Here is a 15,979-nt window from a genome sequence, read left to right as displayed (position 1 = left end):
CGCATTTTTGACAATACATTCTTTGGATCTCAGGATAAGGATGTACTATTGGCGTTCAAGTGTTTGGATACACTGTTGGCGTGTCATGCATGTAAGGGTTAGGATACACTATTGGCGTTCCATGAAAGTAAGGGTCAGGATACACTATTGGCATTCCTTGTATGTCAGGATTAGGACGTACTATTGGCGTTCAATTGTTTGGATATGTAACAACCTGATCATTTCATAAATTCATTATATTAATTAATAAAGCGCGATCATGTTCTGCCCGTAGTTAATGTTCTGTCAGTGTCTTGTTATGTATGTTACATGTATGTAAATGTTTAAGTTTGTGACGTATGAAAGTAGTTGGTTCAGTATGAGTGATTTACCTATTTATAGATTTATAGAGGGCGCTTTTACTAATCAATTTACCCGTGCTAACTTTCCCGGTCACTCATTCCTGTACTGAACACCGCAACCAACGGACCACTATTCATTGTTTACGTAGTGTTTAATATTCTTGCAAGAGTATTTTGCTGCCGGCTTCATCTTCAACATCTACAATAAATATATATTCAAGACCTACAAAGGCGTTATATTATACCCCCGGTTACAGATACACTATTGGCGTGTCGTGCATGTGAAGGTTAGGATACACTATTGGTGTTCCATGAAAGTAAGGGTTAGGATACACTATTGGCATTCCTTGTATGTCAGGATTAGGACGTACTATTGGCGTTCAATTGTTTGGATACACTATTGGCGTGTCATGCATGTAAGGGTTAGTATACACTATTGGCATTCCTTGGATGTCTGGGTTAGGATACACTATTGGCTTCCAATTGTTTGGATACCGTGACTATTGGCGTGTCATGCATGTAAGGGTTAGGATGCACTATTGGCGTTCAAGTGTTTGGATACCGTGACTATTGGCGTGTCATGCAAGTAAGGGTTAGGATACACCATTGGCGTTCAAGTGTTTGAATTCACTTTTGGCGTTCAAGTGTTTGGATACACTTTTGGCGTTCCATGGATGTAAGGGTAAGGAAACACTATTGGCGTTCCATGAAAGTAAGGGTTAGGATACACTATTGGCATTCCTTGTATGTCAGGGTTAGGATGCACTATTGGCGTTCAATTGTTAGGATACACTATTGGCGTGTCATGCATGTAAGGGTTAGGATACACTATTGGCGTTCAAGTGTTAGGATACACTATTGGCGTTCAATTGTTAGGATACACTATTGGCGTGTCATGCATGTAAGGGTTAGGATACACTATTGGCATTCATTGGATGTAAGGGTTAGGATACACTATTGGATCGTAATTTATTATACCTCATCAATTTGTCCCTTCTTTATGTATATAATCCCGATCGGTCCGTATATCACTGTATTTTGATGGAAATCCAATTTGATGACGTCAGCGGTCCATATTATATTTTTGGCCGGTCAGGACCTCTCCAAAAATGTAATATGGACCGCTGACGTCATACGATTGGTTCCCAGCAAACATTTTATATCGGCCCGACGTCGGGCCGATATGGAACGCTTCATCGGCCCGACATCGGCATTTACATCGGGCCGATGTCGGATGTGCAACACGGCTCGACATCGGGCCGATGTCGGCATATTTTTAATAGCCGACATTTAGCCAGCATGATGCCGATATCCTTCCTATTTCGTCCCTATTCTTATACAGATGGATTGTCATGCTCAATGACAACAGAACAAGATAGTTAAAACACAAGATTTTGTCTTGGTTTATCTTCTGAGAGAAAAAATAATAATGCAGATAAAAAATCAACCGTAAACCTACATGCATATTATATACTCACAAATTACTACATAATAAAATAAGCTAATTCATCTTTTAAATTTTTATTATTATTATCATTGCTATAAATATTTAAACAATTGAATTATCACAGAATGTGGATAATACCCCTGAACAGTTTATCAAAATGTTCAAGTTAAAATACAAAAACATGCCATAATACACACAGGCTGTTACTGTATAAATAATCAAACAAACAAAATAAGACTTGAAATAAAAGTTATTTCATTGAACAATACTTAAGGTAACGCTACTGCATTAAACATTAAGCGTTTTTAACATAATATTATTTTGTTTTTTCATCCTGGTGTTCCAAGGATGCACTCAGATATTTGCGTCTGCCTCATTTCCCTCCCACCATCTCTGTCCGATGCTGTCTTCATCCAGGCGGCATTTTGTTGTGAGAAACGACGGAATTTCACGACACCCTCTGGAATAATTGCATGTACTGTTAATACATAGGCGAGATAGGTCTTTTCCAGGATATGGGTATTTACATAATGAAATTTCAAGGAAGTTGGTATTCTTAATTTTAATTGGGTTTTTGTTAAATGTGAAATGTTTTTCTTGTGTTTGTATAAAATTTGCCTACATCCCTTCGCATATTTCTGGGGGGATTATATATTGAACTGTGCTTGAAACAAAGGTTAATAGCGGTATATACCTGTAGAGATGGTGCAACTGTTTGGGGATCTTATAGTAACTGTTGTGATGCCTGCAGAACAGTCCTGCCATAGCCACTGTCACCTTCGAATGCCTTGGTGGTGTTGTCACTGAGTGACATTTATTCATCCTCATCTGATTAAACACGCTTCCTCTGAAATGCATCACATTTTGTTACAGTTACAAATGCATTAGTCGGTTATCCTGATCATTCTCCCCTTTAGGTAAATTTAAAGGTTGGTATAGTCAACCTGCTTTTCTTAAGTGTGAAATAATCAAATACCCTAAATCACCTGCTTTTTATTAGTACTTTCGATCTTAATTCATTAAAATTAACAGATGTATCATAAATTAACTTGCTTAACAAAAAATATACATATGCATCCTGACAGACTGATTGTAACTAACATATTATGAATATGAACACGTTCAATATAAATGGTAATGCACTAGTCAATCGTATCCACGGCCCCCCAGATCCGGGGGTATACCGGGGATAGCCGGGGGAAAAGGGCAGGGTGACTGCGGTGGTTTTGTCATAGCGCAAAATTTAGCGGGGATTGGGCTTTATATAGAGTCTCTGGGGTATGGGGGCATTTGACCGGGGTTTAACCATCAGTTCGTCACAGCAGGGCGGGGATTTTACCCGGGGTTGGCTGGACCGAAAGTCAAAAGTCCCGGCTATTCCATAGACCTGGGGGTGGGGGGGGGGGGGGGGGGCGTGGTTACAATTGACTGGTGCATTACAATTGGGACGTAAAGACATACCTCCCCTATGATTGCCTTTATTCCTCTATTTCAGTGTCTCGATTTGCAGTTGTCCGCTCTCTGCAACTTTGATCGATCTTTCCACAATATATGATACTGTAAATTACAATGTCTCAATTATGATTCATAATTGATAACAAAATGTTCTTTTTAAATTTGTCTACAATGGAAGCAGATAAATTAATCGTTCAAACCCAACCAAATCATCAATGTAATACTTTGCTTTTGTGTGCACATGCTACCTAAACGTAGATTTTAATCAAACTCATAAAACAACAAACTTACAAAGAGAACTGGTCACGAAAATATGTTACACGAATGCCTTTTCAACATATTTACTCGAAATAAAAGTATTTATATCACTTTTGAGAATAAAACAATAGAATAACAGAATAGTACTATAATAATTACTTATATTCATACGTTCAACAACGATTCAAAGATTACTTACCATTGATAAATACCAAAAGTATGATTTGACTTGCATCATTTTTTTGAAATGGCACAAATACCGCAGTGAATATAAAACTATCTATCTATCTTTGAATACTGCCGAACCCCTCTTTCGAGTATTACTGGCAGGTGCGCGTCGGACTGTTAGTAAAGTGAAAGAAAGAAATAAAAGATAACATTGTGAGACATGGAATAGAAAAACAAAATCCAGTCATGGTTAAAACATGTTAGTCGTGAGAACATTTTTAAAAAGTAAAATATGATAGTACGTAAAACTAATATTGTAAGCTTGACACTGCCTGTTTGAACCTATCAAGTTCTGTTGCTGGCAGAGTTGCTACATTGACGGGCAGGCTATTCCAAAGAACTATGCTATGGGGGTAAAAGGACCACTTGTGATAATCGGATTGGACTTGGATTTGCTGAAAGCTATGGGGATGAACGTGCCGGCTAAGTCTGACAGGCTTCTGGATATAGGGTGGAAGGTTAATGGCCACGATGTTGTGTAAGATTTTGAAGAACATGATGAGCCGCATGTCATTTCTGCGATATTCGAGTGACCGCCAGCCAAGGCTGTTTTGCATCTCAGTAACACTTGCAAGAGGGGAATAGTTGTATTTAACCCAGCGGATGGCTCTTCGCTGGACCATTTCGATTTTATTTTTATTTGACTGTGTGTAGGGGCTCCAGACTGTTGATGCATATTCAACTTGCGGGCGAACTAGGGTTTTGTAAGCCATAGCTTTCACAGATTCATTTCTTGTGGTAATGTTACGCTTAAGAAAGCCCAAGGTCTTATTGGCTGTTGCTGTTATTCTTGTAATGTGGGAGTTGTATGAAATATCTGATGAAAGGTCTAAGCCGAGATATTTTGCACAGGGGACAGATTGGAGTGTTTGACCATGGAGTATGTAATTGTGCTTAATGACTTTTTTGTTTTTGGTGATGTGGAGTACTTGACATTAAGAGGGGTTGAACTCCATGTCCCAATCTCTCTCCCATTGTTCCATACATGCCAGATCTTCCTGAAGCATTTGAGAGTCAGACAGTGAATTTATTGTAAGATAAACTGCCGTATCATCGGCAAAAAGTCGTATTTGGGATTGTACTGTAAGGGGAAGTGTATTTATATAGATCAGAAAGCAGAGGGGCCCAAGGACAGAGCCTTGGGGCACACCTGAAGTGACTGATACTGCTCTAGATTGATCGCCCTCTAGGACAACTGTTTGGTTTCTACCAATAAGAAAAGATCTAGTCCAATTAAGAATCTGGGATGAAACACCATGTTCCTGAAGTGTATATAGAAGTTTAAGATGGTTAACTTTATCGAAAGCTTTCGGAAAGTCTAGCAATATCAGATCTGTCTGTTTCCCTTTTGCCAGATTATTAACAAGAAAGTCTGTCAATTGAAGAAGCTGCGTTTCACAAGAACGCCGTTCTCGGAACCCATGCTGGAGGTCGTAAAGAATTTTGTTTTCTGTAAAGTGAGAAGATAGGGCAGACGCAACTATATGTTCGAGAGTTTTGCATAAGATACAGGTCAAAGAAATTGGGCGGTAATTTGCTGAGTCAGTGATGTCTCCTTTCTTAAAAAGAGGGCAAACAAATGCAGAAGTCCAATCAGATGGGATTTTTCCAGAAGACAAGGACTTTTGGAATAAGACTGACACAACATCAGCAATTTCATGGCTTAGTTCTTTTAAGACAACAGGTTTAAGGAGGTCAGGGCCAGAGGCCTTCCCAGTGTTAAGGTTTTTGAGAAGTTTTAGAACCCCATTTTTGTCAACAACTATGTCCTTCATGGGGGTGTACTTACAAAACTGCAGGGGGTTTAGGCGACGGAGGTTTTGAAGATATAACTGTTTTAGAGACAATGGGGAAGCTGGAGAGAAAACAGATTGGAACTGTTTGTTGAGGATGTTAGCCTTGTCAGTGTTGTCTGTTTTCAAAGTGCCAGTTGTACTATCCATAAGTGGGGAAGATACTTGTGAGTCTTGCTTGGAGTTCTTTATTAGATTGTACAACTTTTTAGTAGAGAATTTGCTCTGAACTCCAGGTTCCAATTTTTCACAGTTTGAGATATCCAATATATTTTCAAGGTATCGGTCATATGACTGCTTAATTTGAATCTTTATAGTACATTTCAATTTCTTAAACTGTTTCCATATTTGGTGGTTTGTTTTATTTTGTTTGACTTTTTGATATAGTTTGTTCCGTTTACGCAATAGCTTTCTAATGGATTTATTAATCCAGGGAAGTGATCTTTTAGGTCGTATATGCTTGATAGGGATATAGGTTGCTATCCCTGTAGATATTGCACTTTTGAACCTCTGCCAAAGCTCCTCAACAGATATTTGTTCATGATTATGAAGGATGTCAACTTTAACTGTAGAGAAATATTTCCTGAATTCAGGCCAGTTAGCTTTGCTGTAAACGCTACATACTCTAGGTTTTTGTTTAAGAGAAGTCGGACGTGCACTAATGCTAGCAGAAACAATATCATGATCTGAGATTCCAGATATAATGTTTACTGATTGTACTAAGGTCGGATTGGAGAGTAGTAAGAGATCTAGGATATTTCCTTCTCGTGTGTACTCATTAACCATTTGTGTTAGATTAAAGTCACTTAAAATGTCAAGGAACTTGTCATATACAGCATGGTTGTAACCTGCTTGTAAAATTGGGTTATTTTCTGTGTCCCAAGATAGTTTTGGCAAGTTGAAGTCTCCAAGTATGATCTTCTGACCTTTAAGTTTTTGAGCAAGCAATAAGGATTTTTCCAATTCATAAATACTATCAATATCAAGTTCATGTGGCTTGTAGAAGCTAGATATATAAATTGGTTTGCTACCTGTGATTTCAAGTTTGATCCAGAGGATTTCACAGTTTGTATTCAGATTTAGTTGAACTGATGGAATTAAGTTGTTTTTTTACAAGGATAAAGACCCCACCTCCCTTGCCTGATTTTCTATCCCGTCTGAATACTGTATACCCAAGACTTTCAGGAAAAATTTCAGAGGAATAATGGTCAGCAGTAAGCCATGACTCAGTACCGGCCACAATATCTGGGTTTTGTTCTGAAAGAAGGTTATGGAATTCATGTTTCTTCTTAACAATTGACTGGCAATTTACCAATAGAAATTTTAGTTTAGAAGCAAATCTTTTGATGTGTGGGTTTTGAGTTTCTGATTTTTGATTTAGAGGCGTATTTTCATGAGACAGGGCTGAAAAGCTGTTTGTCGAAGAGATTGATAAGATACTGGATGTGATAGAGTGGTTTGAATTATCGCACACTGTGCATGTCCAAGCAAAAGAAGCATCAGTGTGGATTAAGTCCTGGTACCATGAGTGTTCTAGGTTTTGGCACTGGATGTGAAACCATAGTCCACACTTGTCACATTCTACAGCTGGGTCAGAGTCCAGAACCTCTGCACCACAGGTACCACAGGGGAAATCAGGGCCAGGGTTCGATTCAATATCGCTGGCAAGAGAAAGGAGCAGAATTGTGAGGTATAGCAAAGATTTGTCCTTATGTGGTTTAATAGGTTGCATGTAGAATTTAAATCTAGTTTTTAGGCCAACAACTACCATGCCACTTGCAAATGAATTATCTGGGTTATAGCGGTCTTTGACTGAATATATTCTCGGAAGCAATTTGACAGCAGATACATCTTTTACTTGTGTGAGAACTGCGACAACTGCAAAGAGTAAACAACTCACCAGAATGCCGGTTTTCATCTTTGTTTACGTTTTGATTTTACACACCGGAAGCTGTCAGAGGTCAAGGCCGTTTCGAGGGGGATAATGACAACTATGTAAAATACCTGAAAACTGCAGGAAACTGCACAGCAAGCAAAACTATGAGTGAAACTAGAAATAATATTTATATATAAACTCAAATCCACTGAAAATCCGCTATAGATATAGCCAAAAATAATGTTTTAACACGATTTGCAGAGAGAGGTAGAAGAAAGGTGTTAGTAGTCTGACGCATGCGCACATTTACAACAAAAACAAAATAATTTCGGAGATAAAAATCAAATAAACATGAACTGAATCTATTAATTACAGAATTAATTAAAAATAACCATATAGACTTAAATTGGTTTTATTATTTAATGATAATGAATTTAAATATTTATTAATCGCCAGGGGAATGAACTGCTAGTGAAAGTTGAAATATGGGGTACCGGATGTTTCGTCACCGTACCATTTCGTCTACCTTATTTTATAGTACAAAATGGGTAGTTGTTTCGTCAACATATTTTTACAGTTCGTCAACCTTATTATAAGTAGCAATTAATGCAACTATTATGTCCAATTTATTAGGTGTGAGCAAACACCAATTTAGGAAGAAAGGAATAATTTAGTAGACCATTTTATTGAATATTTTACCTTCTGATGTGTATGTTGACATGCGTAGTGTGTGAAATCGTTTATTACTCAAAACCGTGTTTTTGCATATTTTTTATTTAAAATAGCATTGTTAATAAATGAAGAAATCTTGGTGTTTAAAACTATAAAAATAAATATAAACAGGATAGCATATATATTTTTAACTCAACAATCTCAAAAGTTAACAGTTATTTATGCAACTTTAATAAACACAATATTTGACACATCATTTACACAACAATCACAATATATTTATTTATGTGACATACATGACTATGCATTTTTTTTTCAATTACAGTCAGATTATATGAAATTCATTGGCCTATATATGACAAAGTCAATAATGAAAAATAAATGGGCATGAGTTAGATTCTGATTTTAATTCGTCATGTCACCGTCGTGTACGTCGTCAGAAGGAGTTGTTGGTCCCAGTCCCGCAATGTTGCTGATCGTCCGAAGTAGTTGGGTGGTGGTGAGCTCGTCCTCCTCGTAGCGGTCCCATGCGTTGAAGAGTCGTCCATGAATTGAAGCAAACTTTCTACGTTGGATGCGGGTCAGCAGATGTTCGCTGACCAGGCGGATCTGCAGATCGACCGTCTCGGATTCACCGCGGAGGAGGGGGACCAAGACATAGAACCCAAGGTTTGCTCTACCAGCTTTGGTATTGATGCGGCGATGCCACCCCTCGACGTCGTTGTTTGTTCTTATGTGTTCTCGGAACACAGACCAGTTCTCTGGTCGCCACATGGAACCGTTGATCCTGGTCCGCTCCACGTACTCGACGACCCGATAGACAGGACCTCCCACCTCTGCTGCTGTCAGTTTCAGTTGGCCAAACGCCGGGACGATGTGCTCGGTCGGCAGGTAGGGTAGTGACATAACCTTCCGAAGGAACACAAACTTGTCCCCCTTCTGGATGTAGGCAGTTGGATTTTCCTGTATATCCGTTGCGTCCAGTGGAAGACACAACCCTTTATTATGGTTCCTGGGAAAACTTCTCGGATTGCCTGCCATGTGGCGGCCTCGAAGTCCAGCATGAACCACTCCACCAAGGACTGGCCTATGTGTCGTAGCAGACTTCTCAGTACCTCTATGTAGTCGTGTTTAGTTCTTCGTGACATCAGTACGTAGACAAGTGTAGACAATGTTTCACCAGCTTGAAGGTCCCGTCTATGAACCATCTCCTAGACTGTCGAGGTGGTGTAGCTGCTCCTGCGTCGCGAAGATGATATGGCGCTGACCGTCGACCCGTATATCGTCAAGGATAAACTCCTCGCCGATGAATTCCCGCTCCAACTGGAATCATCTGGGCGTTGCCGTCTGTGATGGTTTGCCGCTCAGGCTTTGGTAGGCTGAAGTCATCTTGTGTCGTCATCTGCTTCATAACTCGCTCGACGATATTTGCTGCGGACTCGAAGACACGCTCCCTAGCGGCTTCCTTCACTTTCGTAGATATCTTTATCTTCTTGGCGGCACCGGGATCGGCCGGATGGACATGACCGACGATGCTTGGAGTGAACATATCGCCGAATTGCTTGACGCTTGCGGGGCAAGTCATCTTCTTGCTTCTTATACTGCACGTCCAGTAAGTGCGACCACCCTTGTTACGGCGAGCTGTGTATGTGTATCCGGCACTACTGACGAGCTTCCGGCCACCTCGCTTGCTGCCACCCTCTACGACCTCGAAAGTCACCGGTAAATCAGTGGGAACCTCTTTGTCTAGGGGCCTGTCCGGTAGCGACTCATCCAGTGGATGATGGGGTCGATCGAAGCTCCTGTTCGAGATGTCAAACGTCCGGTCTTCCAGGATACCATCAGCGGCGTTGGTGCTGATGGTGTCGCCGGCTACTTCGTCGGCGGCGGCTACTGTGTTGGCTTCGTCATCTGCTCCTTCTTCGGCTACTTCGTCAGCGTCATCGTCTGCTACTTCGTCGGCTGCTCTGATGACAAACGTTGTAGACAGCAGGCGTATCGGCGATGCACTGATGTTCATAGCCGGAAGAGTTATATCTATCGATGCCGTAGAATTGGACTGATCGTCGACATCCATTCGGCATTCATCACATTTCCATGCCAGATTTAGCTCATTTTTTACCATCTGTTGGTACTGCTGCGCAGATACCCCTGAATTGCATTTACGATGTTGCCAACGTTCACACACGTCGCAACAGATCGCATGCATGCGAGCAGTTACTATTTTAGAGCAATGTACGCAGTTGGTTATAGAGGCCATGATTGGTGACAAAACAAGATCGAACATTGCTTTTAAGCAATCTGACTTATTGACATCCATCACTAAGATGGCAAACTGATAGAAACGTACAAACACACGCCGATGTCTCATTAGCACTATCACATTAAAGCCCCCACACACGCTGACACGTGCGATTAATTGGGTCATCAACTGTTTAAGCTAATTGGTTTCGCATAAATGTGTGAAATAGTTCTAAACAATTAAGTTGACGAAACCGCTAATAGGTGTGACGAAACATCTTGGCAATTTACTATATAGAACAAGTGTGACGAACTGGAGAGTTGACGAAACCTCCGTAATTCAGCATATGCATTGCTCTCCCTTGAAGCAATACAGAGTATACATCGGGCCAATATCGGACCGATATCGCGATATTTATAAAATGTTTTTTGTCCATAAAAAACAAAAGCTATTGTTTTAAGGATTCTTCGGACTCCACCCATTTTGAACAGCCCCATTGCATACCATACCCCAATAAAATGCAACATGTCGAATTTTAATACTTATATTTACATTCATTTAAATCTACATTTCTGCTAAAATAAATTGATTATTCAAGAGCATTTTCTCTTTTTTCTTTCTCTCGTTGTTCTCAACGGTTGGTAAATTAGAACAGCTATCGCAACCTAATTTTATACCACAATGAATGCACAGATAAAATAGTTCCTTATTTATATGATTACTTTCTATCTTTTCAAGGTCAAGAATATTATAAATACGTATTATTGCTTAAAATGTATGTTTTCGGTCCGTTATCGTGGTGTATTAAAACGCAAAAACCCGGGCGTTATCGGTAGAAAACGTGCATTATTCAGTAAATTCACGTGCCGTTAATGCCCGTTTTTTTTGCTTTACATATGCGCTATCAGGGCCCGCATCATAACAATGAAGGCTGAGCGACCAGGTTTTTGACCGAAAGTTGGTCAACGATGCTAACTTTTGCACAAAAACATATTTTAGCATATATAACGTAGCTGCATACAAATACCAAAACATGAAATAAACCACATATAACTTACATATTTTCTACTGAGTTGTCTTTTCCTGGCAAGCTGATGTGTTTACTAAATAGTTTTTTCTGCAATTGTTTTGACTATTAAAAGCACTAAATTATGTCTAAAACGACTAACTCCTCCGAACTGTAGTTATTTCTGTCGATTTTATTCAGAACATACGACTTATATGGACATGATTCCATTACGTCGTATGCAATGAACAAAGAAATTTCAAATATGTTTTCTCTGATGCTGTAGTCATTCTAAAATGCCGTCCAGGCTTTTTTTTTAATGATGGTTAGCCTGGAACTAACCATCATTAAAAAAAAGCCTGGACGGCATTTTAGAATGACTATCTGATGCTGAAGATGCTGTTCATTTTATCAAGAACATGTTTACCAAATTTTCAGGCTTAAATGAGTTATCAAAACAAACAATGGTTAAAGTATGACTGAATAGGTAATTAATTGATTACCCAATAGGCATTGCGTGTACATAATCCCAGTAATCCAGTCAATTTTCGAAAAAACAACACTTTCAAAACGAATGAACACTGCAAAAAATGGCGTCGAAACAAAATGCAGCTGTTGTTGTTGTTGTTGTTGTTGTATATCTTGTCCCTCCTTCTTAGGAGAACCGCACGGTGTGCGTAGTAAAAATTCACCTTCGCCCGTAAAATGTCAATTATATATACGAATCACAGTTTATGTACGCACATTTTATGTTAAAAGTTCACAGGATTTAAAATGTTATCGCGTAGGTTTATGTATGTACGCACTATATAATAGATATTGTCACACTGGCATAAAAATTGTTGAAATGTTGCGGCCCGAATCGAGCTTAATGTAAAACTTTTTCAATGACATCACTCATGACGTCATACAAGCACCCGTCATAGAGGTTATTTTGAACTAACTGTTTTTGCTTTTTCGTGACATTTAACAGCCTTTTTAAACACCAACGTTTCTTCAACTATTCCATTTATCATGAAACCATCTACATTAAAATCAATCAAATTATCGTTGCTTATCTTTTTTTAACTGCTTTACTGCAGATTACAGTTTTGCATGTTGCCAATATTGGCAAAAATTTTACTACGATTTCATTGAAAAAAATAGTTCCGTAGTAAATATGGGGCGATACTATTTCCCGGTCCCGGTCTCCTCCGGTCTCTGTTTTCAACAACATTAGATATTTGATGATAATTATGTCACCATTTATTTCATATTTTATATCAATATAACATATAATAAATTTAGGCAAAGATAAAAACATGAACTATGCACATGTACTAAGATTAATGTCATGAATAACAAACACATTGTGTGTGTGTGTTTTTCATATTAAATTCAGTTATAAGTATACTATTGATAATGGTAATACAAAAAGAAACAATGCTTGACTACACGTAAATCAAATTTGTTAGTTAACTCAGTACTTCATGAATTTTATTATTTTTCTTTTGCTTAACTATTGATTTTGTTGCAGCAGATGCACTTCCACGACCAGTTGCCTTATGTATTTCTGCCAACTGATCGTCTAATTTTAATTCTTATGCCGACGCATTTCATGTGGAATCTTGTCCTGCATGTTTTATTTTCGCAAATAACTAAATTGTCGACGAATTCTGGCATTTCACATGAACAGAATGTTTTTAATTTGAAATTCATAGGGATCGCGATTTTTCATTTTCTTTATGAAACGGTTTTTTTTTCTAGACAGCTGACTAGATGTTCCCTCATTTCATTTACAACGAAATTGACATTTGTATTTACATAGCCATTCTTAAAAAAAGAATCCACAGCATTAGCAGTTGCAAAGACACCACAGGCATGTACATTTGGTTGTTATAGAAGTCGTGGAACTTTTATAAGCTGAGATTTGTTACTTTTTATAAATTAGGAGCATCGTAGTTCCACCGATCATGACGACTTTAAATAAAGATTCTTGTATCTTGTAAGTTATATTTCATTTGCAAAATAGCCTTCCGAATATTTCAGAAGTTTATTTATTATCATTTTATTTTGTCAAGGAACTTTTCATAACAGGTTTATGACAATACACAATGTCATACCATGAAAGGTGTAAATGCGTTATGCAACGCGTGTCAGAGATTAGCGAATGTCCCTCGTTAAGGGCATGATGAACGGATTAGCCAGTTTTTTATTACACAAGCACGGCTACTGTTCGGTTCATACCCTAAAAATATTGTTTATTATAAAGACAATTTTATAGAACAAATGATTGTTATGCAAAGACTCTTATAAGCTTGATTAAAAATAATACGATGATAACATATAACCAAATTCAAAAATAAATAAAATAATCAGCATCAGATTTCTTAAACAGCTAGAGTTTTATTGCAAACTTCAAGTTGACAAATAAAATATATTCGGCTAAAGTTGTGTAATAATGACGAAGGTATTCAAATGTATTCAATGTTAGCGAATAGCACAAAATTATAAACGAAAAATGGAGACATAATGTGTTGATTACTTAAGAATGGCGCAACTTCAACTAACACTATTCATCTAGTAGCTTTAATGTCTAAGCACACGCATACTTACAATAATAGGATGTTATAACATTGCAACTATTAGCTCCAGATAATGTGTTTTTGTACTTTTTCTCCATTCATTGATTTACGTGTTTACATGCTATGAACATTGTATAACGTTTTACGCAATAAACATATCGTATCGTATCGATATGAGTCGGATATGCAAACATGGAATTTTTCAATTGTAATCATTAATGCTTAAAAAAAATATAATGTCTGGAGGGGGGGGGGGGGGTAAACAAAAAAGGAAGAACAATAAACAACTTTGACATAACATAATTTAAAAGGTGCAATTCTAAGTTACTTCATACTCTAGCCGTCCTCAATCTTTTATGCAAAAAACATGATCATTTGTACTGCCATCGCATCTTTCTCTACACCTTTAACACGAATTGCATAAATAGTGTAGACCTATAACAAATTGCATAAATTAAGACATAATGTTCATATATTTTATACCATTTTGTTACATATTAAAAACAAATAAGATTGTCAAAATCGTGTTATAAACATCAGCAACACAATCCGTTGCCTGGGGCCATAAGTTATGAACCGGGAATTATGAGACCGGATGAGACCGGATTTTACAAGGAGAGACCGGGAAATAGTATCGCCCGTAAATATGCCCCGCCCCTTGGTATAATTGCGCCCAATGACAGGACAGAAGTATCGAACAAACGCACGCGATATCGATGGGAAATGCCATTGCACTTTATACAGAAATAAAGTGCAATTGATAAACAACAACCATCGTTTAGGAATGAAGTGTTAATGTAAATATTATGTTATAATGTTTAAACATTCGAATTAAAATCATATAGTATTAATACAAATACAATGTTTCAGTCAATATGCCCATATCGGGCCGATATCGGCAAACACTGGCCGATATGCCGATATTCAGCCGACATCGGTCCGATATGGTCATGTTTGCTGGGTTTGTGCGGCTTGCTATTTTCACAACGGCGAAAATTTGTCGCAAGTAAACATTATCAGATTGTTAAATAAAACACATTTAAATCGCTTTAAATGATCGCTATTACCCACCGAAAAGAATATACAATGTAATTAATATCCATCATTAATCCAAACGCATTTACATATCACAACATACGGAAGTCCGCATTCCAATCCGGCAGTGCAATACGGCCGTATTCCATTCTGCTGACGTCACGTCATAACAAGAACATGTATCTTTACGCGATGTTAAATTGACGTCTTCAAACTAAAAAGTGCGACATTTATTATGAAAACGTCGGTCTTTGAAGTGATTTAACAAATAATGTATTTGATTTAATAAGTATTTTATTGCATAAAAACACATTTGACAATGAGAATATCAATGCAAATTTCAACACAATATTTAAACCGACATTATAAAATCAAGCAACAAGTAATGTATATATTAAAAGAGCTAATAATATTAGTTTAAACATATTTATTTTACAACGATTGTGAAACAAGTTATTACAACATTATATTAATCACTCTCGTTGGCACGATTTTACGCGAGAGTGTGGTCTTGTGTTGTGGGGGAAACCGGAGAACCCGGAGTAAACCCACTTGTCCGGCTTGGTGACCACGAACCAAACTCACATGCGCCCGAGCCGGGAATCGAACCTGGGTCGCCTAGGTGAGAAGCGAGTGTGCTAACCACTGCGCTAACCGGACAATAATAATATTGCGTTTTGACCCGGAATGTCGTATTCGACTCACGTGGATTTTGGTAGATTTCGATTTCACTCGACTTGCGCCTCTGCAAAAGTCCTCGATCTCGAGTCGAATACATGCAACCTCCTGGTTCAAAACTCAGAACTTATGGGTGTTTTTTGGTATTAATGCCTTGCTATCGCCAAAAAAAACTTTTTTCAGTCGTACTGTGCCTTTACCTCTCATTCTGAACTCCTTGGCCATTTACCGTCGAAACAACCTAGCTTCATGTGTACACATAGAATGTATATGCCGGTAGAAGTAGTTCGTAAATTATCAATTTATTGTAATGTTTAAACGTGCAAATTGTATCTCTTAGTCTTAAATTATTGCCAGTGAAGTGTATTTTGCATAAATGACAAA

At 38.1% G+C, this 15,979-nt stretch overlaps 1 long non-coding RNA gene and 1 pseudogene across 1 annotated transcript; both read right to left on the bottom strand.

The window, feature by feature from the left end:
• Positions 1-1,872: 1,872 nt before the first annotated feature.
• Positions 1,873-4,671, bottom strand: LOC128222110 (uncharacterized). Its single transcript, XR_008259074.1, has 4 exons — positions 3,701-4,671; positions 3,250-3,345; positions 2,483-2,635; positions 1,873-2,248 (listed from the first exon to the last, which is right to left on the bottom strand). It is a non-coding gene; the product is annotated as an uncharacterized LOC128222110 (long non-coding RNA).
• Positions 4,672-8,475: 3,804 nt separating this feature from the next.
• Positions 8,476-9,898, bottom strand: LOC128213715 (uncharacterized; annotated as a pseudogene).
• Positions 9,899-15,979: the final 6,081 nt, after the last annotated feature.

Source organism: Mya arenaria, chromosome 2, assembly GCF_026914265.1.
Source record: "Mya arenaria isolate MELC-2E11 chromosome 2, ASM2691426v1".
In the NCBI taxonomy this organism is placed as follows: Eukaryota; Metazoa; Mollusca; class Bivalvia; order Myida; family Myidae; genus Mya; species Mya arenaria.
The sequence above is the reverse complement of the archived record's forward strand: the minus strand, read 5'-3'. Positions and strand labels throughout refer to the sequence as shown.